At 49.6% G+C, this 17,698-nt stretch overlaps 1 protein-coding gene across 1 annotated transcript in view; it reads right to left on the reverse strand.

The window, feature by feature from the left end:
• FIP37 (FKBP12 interacting protein 37) overlaps window positions 1-17,698 on the reverse strand; it is a 101,241-nt gene that overhangs the window by 61,771 nt on the left and 21,772 nt on the right. The gene's annotated exons all lie outside the window — the stretch shown is intronic.

The following is a 17,698-nucleotide window of genomic DNA, read 5'->3' on the forward strand; positions in this document are numbered from 1 at the left end:
CAGTTTGATTCCAGTGCATCTTTATCTTCCCTAACCATAATGATAGGAAAATGACCTTGTCCATGCTTGCAGTTGCAGATGAACCTTGCCACACTTTTTGCAACAACACTCTTCTCGAAAAGAGGGATGACCATAAGTCCGAGTAACACCGCAAATAGGGTTAAGCTCCATCATGATGGCAGAACGAAAAAGCCTTCACAGCAACAGGATGGCAACCCAGTGAATGCTTGAGAGCCTACTGATCATGCTGGGTGGGGGAAAAACTCGCTGAGGCTGAGAGGGGTGGGGAGGGCTAGATAAGGGCGAGGGAGAACTAGATAGGGGCGAGTGGTGGAAGGGGGTGGGTAGGGGCGAGGGGGAAGTGGGTAGGGGCGAGGGCAAGGGAGGGGGTGGGTAGGGGCAAGGGGAAGGGGGAGGGTAGGGGCGAGGGGAAGGGAGGGAGTGGGTAGGGGCGAGGGGGAGGGGGAAATTGGGTAGGGGCGAGGGCAAGGGAGGGGGTGAGTAGGGGCAAGGGGGAGGGGGAGATTGGGTAGGGGCGAGGGGTGAGTAGGGAGGGACTAGGGGGAAAGAGTCACAGGCGACTATCATGCTATGGATCATGTGCCTATGGAAAGCAACAATTGCAGCTGCTGAACAACAGAATGCAAGAGCCGGCACCAATGGAGGAGGGCCTGCCGCCAGGAGCCTACAGCAGCAGGGGACAGCATTAGTGCCTGCTCTGTTTTGGTGACTCTCTTGTATATGATGGGAACAACAATGTTCGGCGCTCTTGATGATCTCTTTGCCACAACTGTGAACCCTAAGGATGTGGGCATTCTGATTGTGTGTAGGGTCGAGGGGATAGGGGTAGATAGGGGCAAGTAAGGAGCACCCAGCTATCATGAGCAAGACAGCTATCATGATCTTGGAATTCATCTTGCAGGACGGGCTCTGTGAAGGGAGTTTGCTAGACACTGAGGAGAGCTTTGTTCTAGTCGGAGAAGCAGACACCAAAGGGGTTGATGTTTGAGGGGGGGTGAACTCCTGTAGAGGAGATTTCTTACTGCTTCTATGCTTCTTCATAGGCTCAGGTGGCTCATTAGGTTTAGTTACTGTGGAAGCATTTGAAGAGGGTGTACCTTCAAGCAAAGAGTGAATAGAGACTCCATAACAAGGCATAGATTTGGTAGCCTCCAACCACTCCAGCAGATCTTCGTATGACCCCTCAGGTGTAGTAGGTTGTTCTTGTTCAGGGTTGGTTTCCATTGACAAAGAAACTTGCTGCACCACTGGATCCATACCTCCTTCTAAGAGAATGGGTTGCATCGGGGAGCCAAAAGTATGTATCCACATTGCGTCGTTTCCCCAATCATGAAGTGCTTTAGTGTGTCGCAGCCATGGTCTTCCAATGAGCAAAGGAAATACGCCCTCAACCTGGGGAAGACGAACCACAACAAAATCTAAGTTAAAAATAAAGTCTTGTACCTGCAGAGGCACATTGTCCACTATGTCCACTGGGTAGACTGTCCTCTGATCGGCCAATGTAACTGTGAAGGGAGCGAGGCGAGTAGGCTGAAGACCTAGAGCTAACATAGTGAACTCGGGCATCAGGTTGATGCCAGATTCACCATCCACTATCACTCCTGAGAATTTCTGACCCAAAACGGACACTGTCAGGCGAGGGCTTCTATAATCAGTGAGTGGAGTAGCGGGATTGGATATCATATAGCATTCTGATGGTCACACTGGGAGGTGCCCGCCAGTAGGACCTGCTCCAGGATAAAGTGACTGAATAACAGCAAGGGTGTCACTTCTAAAACTCGCATCTAGTCACGGCATGTCATAGAGAGACACTTGTTGGAAGGTGTTCTTCAAGATTGTCTCTGCTGTAAGCTTCTCTTTTTCTCCCTGTTGTTCCTCTGGTACCTTGATCTTCTGTAGATCGGAAACTGCTTCCAAGAAAGCTTCATCAAGATCGGAGAGCAAAGATTTGGATTCCTTCATGGCACTGGGGGATGGCTTGTTAACAGCTGAAGGCAGGGTATCCACTGGTGTGAGAATGTGTGGGGGAGTTGAACTTGCTGGAATGCTAAGACCGAGAGCGGCTCTCTGGGCCCGGGTGAGGATGCCCGATGGCTCCTCTGCCAACTGCAGCGGCTTATTTTGAGGGCTAACCACGTGGGTAGAAGGGGGCGGCTGAGAAATGGTGCTCACTACTATCAAATTGAGCTTGGAAAAGGCAAACTCATTCTGGCTCTGACTTGAGTTCGAAGCCGTGGACGCACGAAGTTTAGGGCAATCCTTATCGTAGTGATCCTTCGTTTCAAGGCAATGACGGCAAGGAGGGGACCCTTCTGGCAGGGAGCATTTGCTTTGGTAATGCCCATATTCCCCGCATCTGTAGCACAAAATGGGCCGATTCAAAGGGCGAGCCGAAGGGCGAGGTGGTCCTTGCTCCTAGTGCATTGAGTTGGAGGTGGAGGCATAGAAGCTTTGAGGTGATGAGGGAGCATGGGTATGATAAAAGCTTTGAGACGAAAAAGTACTTGGCATACCTTGCATAGGAGGGGCTGTCAGCAAAGGTGGCAACGGGTTTTGATGGCTATAGGGTCAGACCATGTTGGATGCAGGTGCTAGCCCTTGTTGGAGAGAAGGACCTAGACTTTGTTGAATTTGCCGCAATCCCTTGATATAGTAGCAATCCTTGTCTTCGTGCCCAGATTTTTCGCAAAAGTGGCAATAAGCCCAAAGGGGACAATCCTGTGGAGGATGTCACAAAGTGATGATGTGGCGGACAGCAGAAACCCTAATTTCTGCCAGAAACCCTAAAATTCCTGCAAACCCTAATTTTTGCCAAAAACCCTAAATTCCGGAAATCGCGGAGGCGGATTATTAAAAAAAAAAATTCCGCCTCCACGATTTCCGGAATTTAGGGTTTTTGGCAAAAATTAGGGTTTGCAGGAATTTTAGGGTTTCTGGCAGAAATTAGGGTTTCTGCTGTCCGCCACGTCATCACTTTGTGACATTTTTTTTTTAATAATCCGCCTCCGCGATTTCCGGAATTTAGGGTTTTTGGCAAAAATTAGGGTTTGCAGGAATTTTAGGGTTTCTGGCAGAAATTAGGGTTTCTGCTGTCCGCCACGTCATCACTTTGTGACAGAGGATGCCCTGGAGAGCGACAAGAGTTGCACCATACCATAGCTTTAGTCTCGTGCTGAGACCGAAGCTCTTCTAGCTCTCTCTTGATTTGATCCAAAGCCTCAAGATGTGGTGGTTTCTCTTGTCTAAGAGAGATTGATTTCTCTTCTTGGAGAGCGCATTGTAGTGTTAGGGCTTCAAGTTCTCTGCGCAAAGAAGTCAATGGATCAGCAAGACTTTCCGAAAACACAGAGGGAGTGTCTATGTGAGGGGGGTTGGTGAACAGCTTCCTAGCCCCCTCTATCCTAGTAGCAGCTGTGATGAACTCCTCCAGAGTGGCATCGGGTCGGAGACTCTCTCGGAGTTTTTGCTGAGAAGTTTTGGGAAGCGCCTTCTCTACCCACTTCTTAACCATAAATTCACCAGGTTGCTGGGGAAGCTTGGCAACCAGAGACTTGGTTTTCTTCATAAGTTCTGCAAACGTCTCCTCTGGCTGGAGCACCATGTTGGCCAACTCATCCAAAACTTTCTCCTGATAGTCACCTGGCCTGAATGCTGCATAGAACTGTTGTCTTAAGGCTGCCCAAGTTGCAAAATGGTTTTCTGCAAACTGGTTGTACCATTTGTCTGCTAAGCCATCCAAGGTAGATGGAAAGAGTACCAAATAAGCATCCTCTCTATTAAGACCACGACCGCTACAGAGAGATACAAACCTCCTTGCATGGTCGTCAGGATCTTCTGAAGAGAGTCCTTTGAAGGTGGTGAACTTGATGTCACCTTGGCCAAAACACTTGCCAAAGCCTCCATGGCCCCTTGCTGAGCATGTTGCTCAATAGCCTGTTGTAGCAGAATAAGAGAGAGATTTACTGGAGAAGGTGATCTGGAAGATGTGGAACCTGATGAAGGAATGGGTGATGTATGTGGAGGTATGGGTGATGAGGTTGATGGACTTCTACTAGGTACCAAAGGTCGTCTTCTGTTACAGTACTTCAGAGGGCTCAGTAGTGCGCTTTGACGCTCGACCGACTGCCTTGTATGTGTCATGCAGTGACCACCAATCCAACCAAGCTTTGGGCAAGAAAACCTTCAACTGGTTGTAGGTCTAGACTCTACTAGACCAGGCAAGTGACTAGACCAGGCTAGACCAGGGACGAGGAGGACTAGACCAGGGTCGAGGAGAACTAGACCAGGGACGAGGACTGGTTGGACCAGGGCGAGAAATGACTACGGCGAGGGAGGACTAGACCAGTTGGACCAGGCGAGAGGAGAACAGTGCAAGGCAAGGTAGGCAAAGCTAGATAGACCCAACTAGCTTCAAGATTTGTACCTCACAGAGTGAGATTTCAGTTGAGGTCCCACCGTGATCGCCAAAATGAGAGCACCTGTAGCGCAGATAGTGTGTCGTGCTCTCTACAGCGGGTGCTCCTCAGTGCAATGTGCGTGACAATCTCACAAAACAGACTAAAAACAGGAAACGATAGACAACAACTGAACTCACAGAGACACAACAGCAACAGTAGACCACAACAAATGACTCGACTATCTCAAAGAACTGATACAGACTCTGGCGTGGCAGCACACTCAGCTCCAGCCCAGGACTCTCAAGTACAATGGGGTGTGGAGGCTCAGATGTGCAGGGATGGTGAATAAGTACTCTGTGTATAGACTCTCTCTAGACAACTACGTAAAGATGATAAACATGACCCAACAGCTACTACTCATATGTGCCACCATAAAGAGCCACCAACGGCTCATAAATGTCAGCCATCTAATCTATCTCCAAACTGAATGGTGGTGACCTGGCCACGATGTCCACTAGACCAGTCCGTATCTCTGTTGCCACGTGTCACTGCCCAGCCCAGAGAGTCCGTCAAGTGTGAACCAGCCTAGACAAACTGTACTAACTGTGTGTCCTGTGAAAGTGACATTGTAGCCTGCTACAAGCCCCTCGATGCAAGTTGGCTCAAAAATTTCCGAGGGACATTCAGAGGAACAATCAGTTTGCTCTTTATTATAAGGAGTTAGCTTCTCCTTTCGGCTCTTTTGATCAAGGAGTTAGCTTCTCCTTTCGTCCAGATCAGAACTCTTGATATTCCGGCGTAGTAAAATTAGTCATCACACCCAGACCGTACTGATCTTCCACGGGTGTCTTGATGCACTAAAATTACATACTCAGGCAATCTCATCCAATTAGGAATATTCAGTGGTTGGTACATCACAATGCAACACAAATGCTCACATATGCATGTTACAAGACATAGAAACATAAAGCCGCCGATGAACACTCCTCCCGCATAACCTAACAAGGTCCGGGCCGAGAGATATTCAACGACTCCCTCATCACTCCTCCCGCATAACCTAAAAAGGTTCGGGCCGGGAGATATAGAGGCCTTTTACAACCAAACGCCCCCCAGACCGCAGCCTGCATCGTTTGGAGGTGCTGAGTGTAACCACTGCTCAGACTTCTTAATACTCCTCCCTCATAACCATCCAGGTCCAGGTCAAGAGTCACAACAACAATTATATTACAAGCATACAAACAAACGCTCCCCAGACATCCCGTCTGTGTCGTTCGGAGGTTCAAACAATAGCAAAACAACATTTCTCACTACTCCACCCGGGAGTAAAATCACCAATCACTGAAACCAGTATTAAAACCACAGTCAAATATCTCAAATCGGCACCAAAACAAGTTCAAAACAGATACTTTCCATTTCAAACAAATGTTTAAACATTACTTTCTAGCTATAAACAAAAACAAATAGAGAGAGTTCGTTCGAGGTTTTGTTCGGACAACCGAACTTTGAGGACGACTGGCTTGTCCTTCTGCATCACCGTGATGGTTCAGTTCCGAACCTAGAGAGTCACATCATTCTTGTCGTGCCAAGGCATGCCCAAGAGAACGTCGCAATTGCCCAACTTCATGATGTGGAAATCAGCTTTTCCATGACAATCTTGAATAGTCATTGGAAGAGCACCAATGAGCGGTATTACTTTCTGAGTTTGCCCCGTGGCTAGCTCAGCTTCAATTTCTCCACCCTCTGCATCATAATCAAAGTGCATCTGCTTTGAAAATTCTGGATGGATGAAGTTCTTTGTAGTTCCGGGATCAAAGAAAATAAGGGCTTTGATGCCATTGACTTTGCCATATGCTCGACACAATTCATTTGTACTCTCAAGGCGTATGCCATAAATATCAGGAACTAGTCCAATAGCGGGTCTAGCTCTCTTAGCACGAGGTGGCGCTGGGGTTCTATTGACCGTTGGTGCGGGCGTCGGCTCCTCTGGTCTATCAGTGCGTTTGGGACAATTAGAATGATTATGCCCTGTTTGAAAGCATCCAAAGCATCGGCCTTCTTGTAGCAAGGTGTCTCGTTGTTGAGGCGTCAAACGAGGCCTTTGCGGTTGATTTTCACGAGACTCGAGAATTTGTTCGTTGTTGCCGACAGTTGTGGTTAGCGGCCGGAGATTCTTCTGTGGTACACTCTAGCATTTCCTTCATCAGTTTGTAGCCGACAGCAGCATGGTCCATAAGTTCTTGCATGGTAGAGACTTGCTTGGATAGACAATATTCCTGCAATGGTAATGGTAGTCCAATGGTGTATCGCTCACATTGGGCCTCCAAGGGAACAGATCTAAAGAAGGACACCGGAAGGTACACGTTGAGAAACCTTTGGTTATATTCGTCCATAGTTTCGGTGGCAAGCATTTTCAAGTTGCCCCACTCTACCAAAATCTGGACTTCAAACATCGAAGTCATGTAACTACGTGCAAAAACTGTCTTGAAAGCTTGCCAGGTCCTTGGAGCATGTTGTTGTGTCGCGATTGAACTCCACCATTGCATAGCATTATCTTTAAAAACTCCCGGTGCTCGAGAAATCTTGGATTCTTCTGTATAGTTCCCCAAAGCATAGATGTTGTCGAATTGTTGTAGGAACTGTAATGCTTTCTTGCGATCTTTCACCCCGGAAAAAGTAAAAAATTTGATTGTCGTGCCACCATCTTTGAAATCTTTGTGTCGGCTAGCTGCATATCCCGGATATGGATAATAAGGGTATCCCCAACCATTGTAACCTGGTGGCGATGGTGGTGGAGGTGGGGGCAATGGCGATGGCAAAGGCGGTTGCACTGGATCAGGGTCAGATGGCTGCACCATATTCCTGAAGACTCCCCTGATTGGAACAGACGGCTGAGAAGGTTGCCGGTTGGAAGCTCTCGTACTTTCTAGTGCCGGAGGAGGAGGTACCACCTGGGGCATCGGAGGGGGTAACATTGTTACCATATACATGTGGTAGTGATGTGTGTGAACACACTAGGACCGCCGGGGCATTTTTTCCCTCTTTAGGAGGTTTTTTCCCCCGTGCATTGTATATACGCCCATCACTCTAGGGCTATCTATCTTTTCATTGCGTACTAAGTAACATACTCTCTATTGTGTACCTTAAGCTTCCTTCATCTTCTCCAAGCTGTGTGCGTTTCTCTGCAACCCTAATTCCAAAAATTGGTATCAGAGCAGGTTGCGTCCTCCCGGGCTTAGTCGCCAGCCGCTCCAGCACACGCCTGCTCACTTTCTCCGATTTCAGTGAGCTTTGGCAAGCATTACGCAGGTCGAGAAAAATCTCGGAAATTGCTCGTAGAGCTCAGTGTGCTCAGATTTTTTATTCTGGCTCATTTCGGCCTCCGTTTCCACCACAGGCGGTACTGCACAGGCTATTTCGTCATTTTGAGTAGAATTTTTGTAAGTGCCGTTTTCTGCATAACAGGTGCCTCATAGTCTTCTACGGTTCGTGCTATATAGCACATGTTGTTCCCGCTCCGTTTCTCCTATTTTCGGGCAGTTTTCACATCAGGTGCAGCATTTACCATGGCTGACAACAACACAGATGTGTTCAAGATGTTTGCTGCTGAGGACAGGTTGGATGGGGACTACCCTATGTGGGCTTATATGATGCAACATGTTCTTGTGTCAAAGGGCGTCTGGAACATTATGCAGGGCATTGATGTACGTGCTAGTTCAGAGAATGTAGGCGATGTTGAGGATGTTGCAGGTCTTGCTGCAAGGATTGTTGCTATTAGAGTTGTTTTGCCTACAGCAGAACAAGCTCATTGGGATGTAAAGGATGCGCAGGCTCATGCATTGATTGCGTTGTCTATGGAGCGCACCATTGTTCCTCACATTCGTTCAGCAAAATCTGCAAAACAGGCTTGGGATATTCTAGCAGGTCTTTATGCAAGCCGCAATGAGGCTAAAATTGCTTTGCTGCATAAAGAGCTGGAGTCGAAGATTATGCATGAGGAAGATGATATGGACACTTTCCTTGCTGGTGTCAAGGATATCAATGAGCAACTTATTTCTGCAGGTGAAGTCATTTCAGACAGTTCCCTTGTGCAGACTCTTCTTGATGCCTTACCAGATTCCTACCAGACTTTTGCTAGTACTTGGAGACTGATGACCTAAGGAAATCCTGAAGTTGTCAAGTTTGATGCATTATGTACATTGCTGTTGCAAGAGTCACTTTCCAGAAAAAACAGAACTAGGTAGCGTGCACTTGAACAGGCTTTTATTGCTTCTCAAAGAAAGGGTGGTAACAGCAATGCGGCCACTTCTTATGGTTCTCCTGCGAGTGGCAAAACTTCTGTTCCTAATGCTTCTGCTGGCAGCAATTCGTCTGGAAATTCTGGTGATAAAGGCAAAAAGAAGATGCGTTGCCATTATTGTAAAGCTAATGATCACTTGATCAAGTCGTGTCCTAAGTTGAAGGCCAAAGAGGCTAAGAAGAAAGAGGGTGGTTCCACTGCAAATGCTGGTTCCACTACGAATGCAACCATTGTTGAGTCTTCTGTGAAAGCAGACTGTGATGCTGATGTCGATGTAGAATGGGCTTTTAGTGCAGAGTGCACTTACAATCCTATTGTCCATGATGCATGCTTGTCAGTTGCTGCACATTCACAAATGTGGTATTTCGACAGTGGTGCTACAAAGCATATTACCTCACATCGTGAATTGTTTACCTCTCTCGAGTCTATCCCTCATGGAAATTAGGTCACTTGTGCCAACAATGCCTCTTATCCGGTTTAGGGAGTTGGAAAGATTGTGCTTACGACGGTGAAACCGTTGAACATCTTCCCACCCAAAAACAAAAAACAAGACGCTCGCTACTGCCCCCCCCCCGTCCCCACCCCGCCCGCCCGCCCGCCCGCTGGCTACCTCTTGAGGCCCCGCACTCCTCCCGCCTTCCCCCCTCCCCCCCCCCGCCTTCTTCTCCCCGAAGCATCCTACACTTGGCTCTGGTAGCACTATGTCCTTACACAGTGCTCGCCGCGCTCGGCTGCAGAGTCGCTTCACCGCCCGCTTCTTCGACACAGTAGTAGACACAGATGGAGGCTCCAGCTCCACCACAGAGGGACTCGTCCGAAGCCCCCTCGCCCGACCCCGCTGAGCCCACCATTCAACTTGCTCTTTCGCCTACAGAGCAAGCGAGCCTATCCGCAGAGGTAGAGCGCTTGCAAGCGACTTCTGTCATCTGCAAGATTCTCGGCACCCGACCTAGCAGAGGAGAGTTGCATGACCTTCTCCAGGCAAGCCTTCTCGCAAAGGTGGGCAAGATCTTGGACGTGCAGGTACTCGGACGAGGTTATTATCAGATCGAGTTTGAGACCTCCGAGATGGCGTCCAAGGTCATCGCCATGAGTCCATTGACCATCCGAGCAAAACGAGCCCACTTTCGACAGTGGAGACATGGTTTCGACCCTGCTTCGGATGTTCTAGTAGAGGAGGCAGACATCCCCATCTCCGTCTGCTTTCCGGGTTTGCGGAGGGAGTACTTACCACTGTTGTCCAGGATCGGCTCAGCCAGTGGGATTGTCCTAGAGACACCTCGCACGGCAGCCTCAATAGCTGCCAAGGCGGCTCGCATTCCCTCAGTTCGCGTTTTGGTCAGAGACACTCACACGCTCGCGAAGGTTATTCTTCTGCCTCGGGTGAGTGGGGGTTGGTTTAGACAGAGTGTGGAGTATTCGGGCCTCCCGAAACAGTGTTTCATTTGTCGACAAATGGGCCATCTAGCGAAGGCCTGTCCACGGAGGAGGCCTCGACCTACACCACAGCCTCAGCTCCAACCTGCAAGGGCTGGCCAGCAGACACAGACAGAGACACAGCACACACATGCAGAGCCACCCTCTGAGCCTGGGGCTCCAGCGGAGGAGAGATGACAGCAAGTTCGTGGTCGACGACCCTAGGGGCCACAGCGACAGCTTAGCACTTAGAGTGGTCCTCAGGCGCCTACTCAACAGCAGTGGGTTCCCACGGGAAACTGGTTTGGTCCTCTTGAGCAGGATGAGGTCCCTGCTCCAGCCCCCACCCCAGCTTCACCCTCGACAGCCCCTCCCCCTTCAGAGTTCCCCCCCCCTTCCTCATCCTCCCCCCCACCTCCTGCTCCCGCCGCCTCTTCCTCACGCCCCTCTACCTCTACCGCTCCCCCTCGCCCCTCTTCTCCACCGCTCCCCCCTGCTCCTTCTCCCTCCCCTCCCGCTTCAGTTCCACAGTCGTCCCAGGGGGCAGGGCCTTCTCCAGCTACTAGGAGATCTCTTGGCAGCACCTTTGCCACGAGTCGCTTGGCGAGAGAGGGACAGCCTTTCTTGCGGCCCCCTCTACAGGTGCAGACGTCCTCCCTTGCAGATATCCCTCGAGGTCTGACGAGCATTGACATCCGGCGCCAATGGGATTTCTTCGACTACGACTTCACTCGTTTTCTCGGCGACCCCTCAGCAGACCATGAGACAGCCTGCTTCAAGGTCCATGTTTTGTTCCTTGCAGCTAGAGGGACAGAGGCCTTGGACTCAGCAGTTGGCTTCGCCTTTCCCCTCTACGGCAGGGACCAGACAGAGTGGACTCTCGACTCAATGTTGGGATGGTTGCACACACAGGTCCTAGAGTTCTCTCACCACATGGGAGAACTAGGAGTTATAGACTTGCTTCAGACTCTATGGCCATTGGCAAAGTTTGCGGTGACACCTCCAGATTCAGCAGGATGTAGACACATTGTGGTTTACTTCTTTGCCGATACACAGTGCTTGCCATGCTATGTATACATTCATGAGGACTCCTGGACAGAGGAGGTTGCTCTACGTACGGCTCGCTCTGCTTGGGCTTGGGCCAGGCACTCGTTACAGTCACGCCTATCTAGAGGACGCTCGAATGCGGATTACTCCCCATCTAAGCCAGCCTCGAAGATAGCCCGTCTAGCTGTTGCGACAGCATCTGTTCTCTCTCGCTCCCCACGAGGATCGTCTCATGGAACATGCAGGGACTAGGTGGGCCCCAGTTTCAGCGTCAGCGGGGCCGACTGCGTCAGGAGCTTCAGCGCTGCCTTGTGGGAGGAGAGATTCATCTCCTTATGCTTCAGGAGCACCATCTCTGTGAGAGCCACATTAGACGTAGTGGTCAGCTCTTGCGTGGACGATATGACACTTTTTGGTCAGTTGCTTTTGGACTTGGAGGCATCCAAGGTGGGGTATGTATGACTATTGCGGACTCTTTCCAGCAAGCCATTGTGGGCAGAGGGATTATTGTGCCAGGCAGGGCTCAGTGGATTATTATGCAGGTTCAGGGTTGCCTAGTGGGCTTCTTGAACATCTATGCGCCCAATGTGGCAAGTGCTCGAGCAGAGTTTTGGTCACAGATAGTTGAGTCTCTGCCGCAGGCAGACCACTAGTGCATAGGAGGAGACTTCAACATGTTGGAGGACCCTTCTGACAGGATAGGTGGTAGCCACGCTACTGTGCATGGACTTGAGCTGGCAGCTTGGGAGAGGTTTTGTATGACTCTGAGGGTCTCGGATGTTTGGCAGCACTCTGGTTTTGTGAGGCCCCCAGACAGCCTTGCCTTCTCTCGTTCGGACCGCAGAGTGGGAGGAGTGAATCTATCGCGGATAGATCGCTTCTACACTAGTGACCATTTCAGTGACTTGGAAGGGACAGTGGGCATTCTGGATGGGACTTCCTTCTCGGACCATGCACCAGTGATCCTCACAGTGGCAGACAGGCAGAGGAGTGGGAGCACGATGCTTCGCATCCCAGAGAGGGTCTTGTTGGACTCAGCACTCAGAGAGCCGGTAGAGGCTCTTTGGACAGAGAGCTTGGACAGGCAAGATTCTCCTGCTGACAGAGTGGCCTCACGCCTAGCTCAGATTAGCCGTTTTTTTCTCTAGGAGTCTCTGGCTCACCGGGCTGCAGCGAGAAAGGAGGAGCAGCGTCTCAGACGGGGCATTGCTTCGCTACAGAGGATGCAGGAGCAGCATCCAGACAGTCCTTGGTTGGAGGAGCAACTACAGCAGGCTCGTCAGGAGCTTGTTAACACAGAGGAGAGGCGACATGAGTTTGCTTTCCACCGACAGGCGGCTCAGTGGACCCAGGTGGGCGACAGAGTGACAGGTGCTTTCTTTGAGGCAGTGGGACCTCGACATTCGCATGCCAAGGTCAGTCAGTTGAGAAGGCCCGACAGGTCAGTTGCTTCTGAGCCCGAGGATATGCGTGCAGTTGCTACTGACTTTTACCGTGAGTTACTGTCTGCAGAGCCCCAGTCAGAGCGTCAGGATGCATGCACGGAGCAGGTTTGGGCACAGATGCCTTGTCTTGTGACTGAGGAGATGCGTCAGAGGCTTGAGCTACCACTTCAGCTTGACGAGCTGCACACGGCTCTAAGGGCCCTCCCCCGTGGTAGCTGTCCAGGTGAGGATGGACTCACTCCCAGTTTTTTCTTGGAGTACTGGGACCTGCTTGGCCCAAATCTCTGTAGTGCTTTTCAGTACATTTTGCACACAGGAGTGATGCCTAACAACATGAGTGAGGGCCTAATCTACCTCATTCCCAAGGAGGGTGGCTCCTTGGATGAGATTCGACAGTGGCGCCCCATCACCATCCTCAACTTAGCCTACAAAATTCTTGCCAAGGCTCTGAGTTTGAGGATTTAGCCACTTCTAGAGAGCCTTATACATGGGACTCGGACAGGTTTTGTCAAGGAACGCAGTATCCTTGACAACATCTTTACTTTTTGGGAGGCTTCTGCCCTGGCACGGCTCCATGGTGAGGACCTAGTGATTCTTCTTCTCGATTTTGAGAAGGCATACGAAAGAGTTGACTGGGACTTTCTAGACACTCTACGCAGGATGGGCTTCTCAGATGCTTGGTTCAGAGGGGTGTCAGCTTTGTACAGACAGGCTCACAGTCGGGTACTTTTGGCAAGAGGTAGAGGGGATTGCTTCATGCTCACACGTTCGGTCAGACAGGGCTCACAAGATTGGATGCCAGGAGAGGGTTTTAGGTGGATTCCCCCAGGGACTGCAGTTCGGTACTTGGGCCGTCAAGTTGGTTTGGACTTGTCTCCCGAGCAGCAGATTGCTCCCCTTCTCCTGTCGATCAGGAGAAAGCTGTTACATTGGAGCTCAGCACGACTTTCTTTGAGTAGTAGTGGCCAACCAGGTGTTGTTGGCGACTATGTGGTACATCACTTCTAGCTGGATCTTCTCGAGTTCTTGTATCAGCCAGGTAGAGAGGCTGATCAGGAACTTCCTTCGGTCAGGACGTGATACTCAGATAGCCCGAGCCAAAGTGGCTTGGCAGGTCATCACTCTTCGTTGTTCACAGGGAGGGCTTGGGATCATTGACCCAGCACAGCAAACCAGAGCCCTTCTTGGGAAGTTCATCGTCAAAGGACTTCTTCCAAGTGAGGAGCCCTGGAAGGAGTTCCTGTCACGAGGACGTGGCAATTGCTAACCTTAGTTGTTGGTTTCTTTCCAATGATTTTTGTTTTATTTTTGAGACCCTCTTTTTGAAGTTGCAAATGGTCGGACATTGTATGGCCAATGTGAACGGTAGTTTCACCCGCAGACGGGAAGTTTTGGCAGCCATGGAAATCTTTCCCTTTTTGCATCTATTTGTTCACAGATGCATTACAGGTCAAGGGCAGCAGAGAGGGCGCTCAATTTATGCTGGGGGGATGCTTCATTGAGAACCTGTCACAGGTTAAGAGCTATGGAGTGTTTGCTTTCCTCTCTATGTACAGTTGGGTGCTAGGAGTGATGACCTGCACACTACACACTGCTCTCTCTCTCCCCTACGTGCAGTTATGTGATGCCCTACAAGAGGGCTCTTCGTTTGACTGATGTACAGCTCTGTGGTTTCATGCTTTTGTGCTGAGGCAAGAGCCTCCTTGAGCAGGAACAGGGGTAGCCAACTGCTACTCCAAAGCAGGCACCGGTGAGGGTCATAACCTCACCATACAGGTACATTTTCAGCGCTGTGTATGCGCTGTAAATTGACTGTTTTTCAGCCATATGGACGCCAGAACCATTGGGAATGGGCAGAAGACAGCTAGGGGACTGTTTAAAACTGAAAACATGGCAAAAACCAGTAAATACGACGTGCTGAATTTACTGTTTTTGGGCAAGAATCAGAGGGTATACGCCAATGCAAGTGAGATCCAGCAGGGGAATTGATTTCTCGCAAGTTTTGGGGTTGCTATGCTACCAAAATTTGGCCAAATCAGGTAGTATCTAGCGGGATACAGGTAAAGGATTCCCAGGACTCTACTTTGTAATTTACCCTATTAAAGAATAAAGAAATACCGAAAGGGGCGCCAATTTTGGGGCCTACAAGTTGTCGGCGTCTGCTCGGAGCATTCTAGCTTTCGAGCCGTGTGTGATTAAGTGTTAATTCCCGTCGCAAGTTTCCTTTGCAAAGTGCTCTGTGTGTGTGTCTAAAATAAAGAATTTCGGGTGAAAGCCAACGCCTACCGCCCCACGGGCCGGTTTCATGGTTCCATCGCTGGGATATCAATCACTTTTTCCTCAAGAAGTGAGCCTCGGTTGTTTTGGGTAAAGACAAAGTACAGGAACCCGGGATTATACTATGGCCGACAAAGGGAAGAGCATTATGGAAGAGGGGTCCTCTTCACAGGACAGACAGGAAATTCTGCATGTTCGCCCTGCCAAAAAGTGGTCAAATTAGGGCTGATTTTTTGCTGCGTTTTAGGGTTTGCAAGTATGAACCAAGATGAGATAGGGAGAGGTCTCACGGTGGTAGATTGGCCACTAGATCTCCTGCGGGAGTGATGTGGGTCTGCCGGGTGACACGCTGCTTGCGGATTCTCTGAGGCAATTGCTTGGATTCTTTGACGCATCGGTAAATCATCTTGAAATTTGAGCTTACTTGGCCGTGGGTAGTACGCTACAGTGTTGTGGAATTATGCTCGTTTGCAGAGGCAAGAGCTTCTTGCACATGTAAAAAGTTAAGGGACAGGTTGCAAGATGCTATGTGGTGAAGTTCAAGAACTATCCACGTATGGATGGAAAGTGGATGGAAGGGCATTAACTGTGAGAGTCACCAAATGTATTGCAGCTTTACCTTGAGGCCTTTGGGTTACAGCCTACGTATGCCCCAACCCAATGTCTGCAAAGGAGGGGTAATGATAGAGCTAGCACATTATATGTACATATGAATTCAGTGTGATAGATGGAAATGACAAAAGTATGAAGGTCTCATTAAGTCATTTGTATCTATGTGTTAAGACCTTTCTTGCGGATACATGCGATGATAAAAGAGTGCTGACAACACAAGATCATCAGTGGCGTGTATTTATGGTATGCAATCGAGGACGTTTGCGATTTCAAGAGGGGGGTATGTCACGAAGACGTGGCAATTGCTAACCTTAGTTGTTGGTTTCTTTCCAATGATTTTTGTTATATCTTTGAGACCCTCTTTTTGAAGTTGCAAATGGTCGGACATTGTATGGCCAATGTGAACGGTAGTTTCACCCGCAGACGGGAAGTTGGTCAGCACTTGAACTCATAAAGTAAAAGGATGTCTAGGCTCAGTTCAAGATCATGTAGGTCCCCCCGTCGCAGTTAGCAAGTTGGTGGATACTAGGAAGTGAACTCAATAAAGGCATAAAATCAAGGTGGGATCACCAACAGAAAGTATCCGACAGTTGGGCCACATTGCACTTTTGGATGCGGTCCCAATGAGGATAGATGGTTAGAAGACCAGTGGGAGCCCAACGGAATGCTATTTTGGGCCACGAATCTATTCGCGTCATTAGCTTCAGAATGACGAGGGGAACATTTTATTACTCTGCTGCAAAGTGAACTGATGCACCAATTGAGAGATTTTTAAGCAGGAAGCCCAATGCGGGAAATTTGCATGAATGAGCGCCAAGTGGCACTTTTTAGACAATTTACCAAAGTCTGGGAGAAGAGAACTCGTAATTGACTTTTTGGAGCAGTTTTGGAGGCTGTGTAACTCTGATTTTCAACCATTTCTCTCCATTTTTGAGCTTCCCATGACTTTACCTAGGACCAAGGAGCTCATTTTCAACATTGGAAGGCATCAGATGCGTGTTTAAAGGGCTGTTTTGCTGCGTTTTCAGCGATACGCAGGTTTTGGCAGCCATGGAAATCTTCCCCTTTTTGCATCTATTTGTTCACAGATGCATTACAGATCAAGGGCAACAGAGAGGGCGCTCGATTTATGCTGGGGGGATGCTGGTTAAGAGCTATGGAGTGCTTGCTTTCCTCTCTATGTACAGTGTGGTGCTAGGAGTGATGACCTGCACACTACACACTGCTCTCTCTCTCCCCCTACGTGCAGTTATGTGATGCCCTACAAGAGGGCTCTTCATTTGACTGATGTACATCTGTGTGGTTTCATGATTTTGTGTTGAGGCAAGAGCCTCCTTGAGCAGGAACAGGGGTAGCTAACTGCTACTCCAAAGCAGGCACCGGTGAGGGTCATACCCTCACCGTATAGGTACATTTTCAGCGCTGTGCATGCGCTGTAAATTGACTGTTTTTCAGCCATATGGACACTAGAACCATTGGGAATAGTGCCCCACTGGCAGAAGACAGCTAGGGGACTGTTTGGGACTGAAAACAGGGCAAAAACCAGTAAATACAGCGTGCTGAATTTACAGTTTTTGGGCAGGAATCAGAGGGTATACGCCAATGCAAGTGAGATCGAGCAAGGGAATTGATTTCGCGCAAGTTTTGGGGCTGTTATGCTGCCAAAATTTGGCCAAATCAGGTAGTATCTAGTGGGATACAGGTAAAGGATTCCTAGGACTCTACTTTGTAATTTACCCTCTTAAAGAATAAAGAAATACCGAAAGGGGTGCCAATTTTTGGGCCTACAGGTTGTCGGCGTCTGCTCGGAGCATTCTAGCTTTCGAGCCGTGTGTGGTGATTAAGTGTTAATTCCCATCACAGGTTTCCTTTGCAAAGTGCTCTGTGTGTGTGTCTAAAATAAAGAATTTCGGGTGAAAGCCAACGCCTACCGCCCTACGGGCCGGTTTTAGTTCCTGCTACAGCGACTTCGTGCTAGGGTGCCTCAAGCAAGAGGCCCCTGGTAACCTTCGACCAGGTGGATCTTCACAGAGATGCGCAGAGTTGGTTTGAGCAGGAGACTGGAGGACCGCTTCGCTGTGAGTCTGCTTCGATCTTGGGAGCTCCTGCGGCGAGGCCTGGAGCAGAGACAGCCTACTTGCACGGAGGAGCGCCTACGGCAGCCCCTTGTCTGGAACCCCATGGTT

Source organism: Adiantum capillus-veneris, chromosome 23 (assembly GCF_014529385.1).
Source record: "Adiantum capillus-veneris isolate H3 chromosome 23, ASM1452938v2, whole genome shotgun sequence".
Taxonomy (NCBI): domain Eukaryota; kingdom Viridiplantae; phylum Streptophyta; class Polypodiopsida; order Polypodiales; family Pteridaceae; genus Adiantum; species Adiantum capillus-veneris.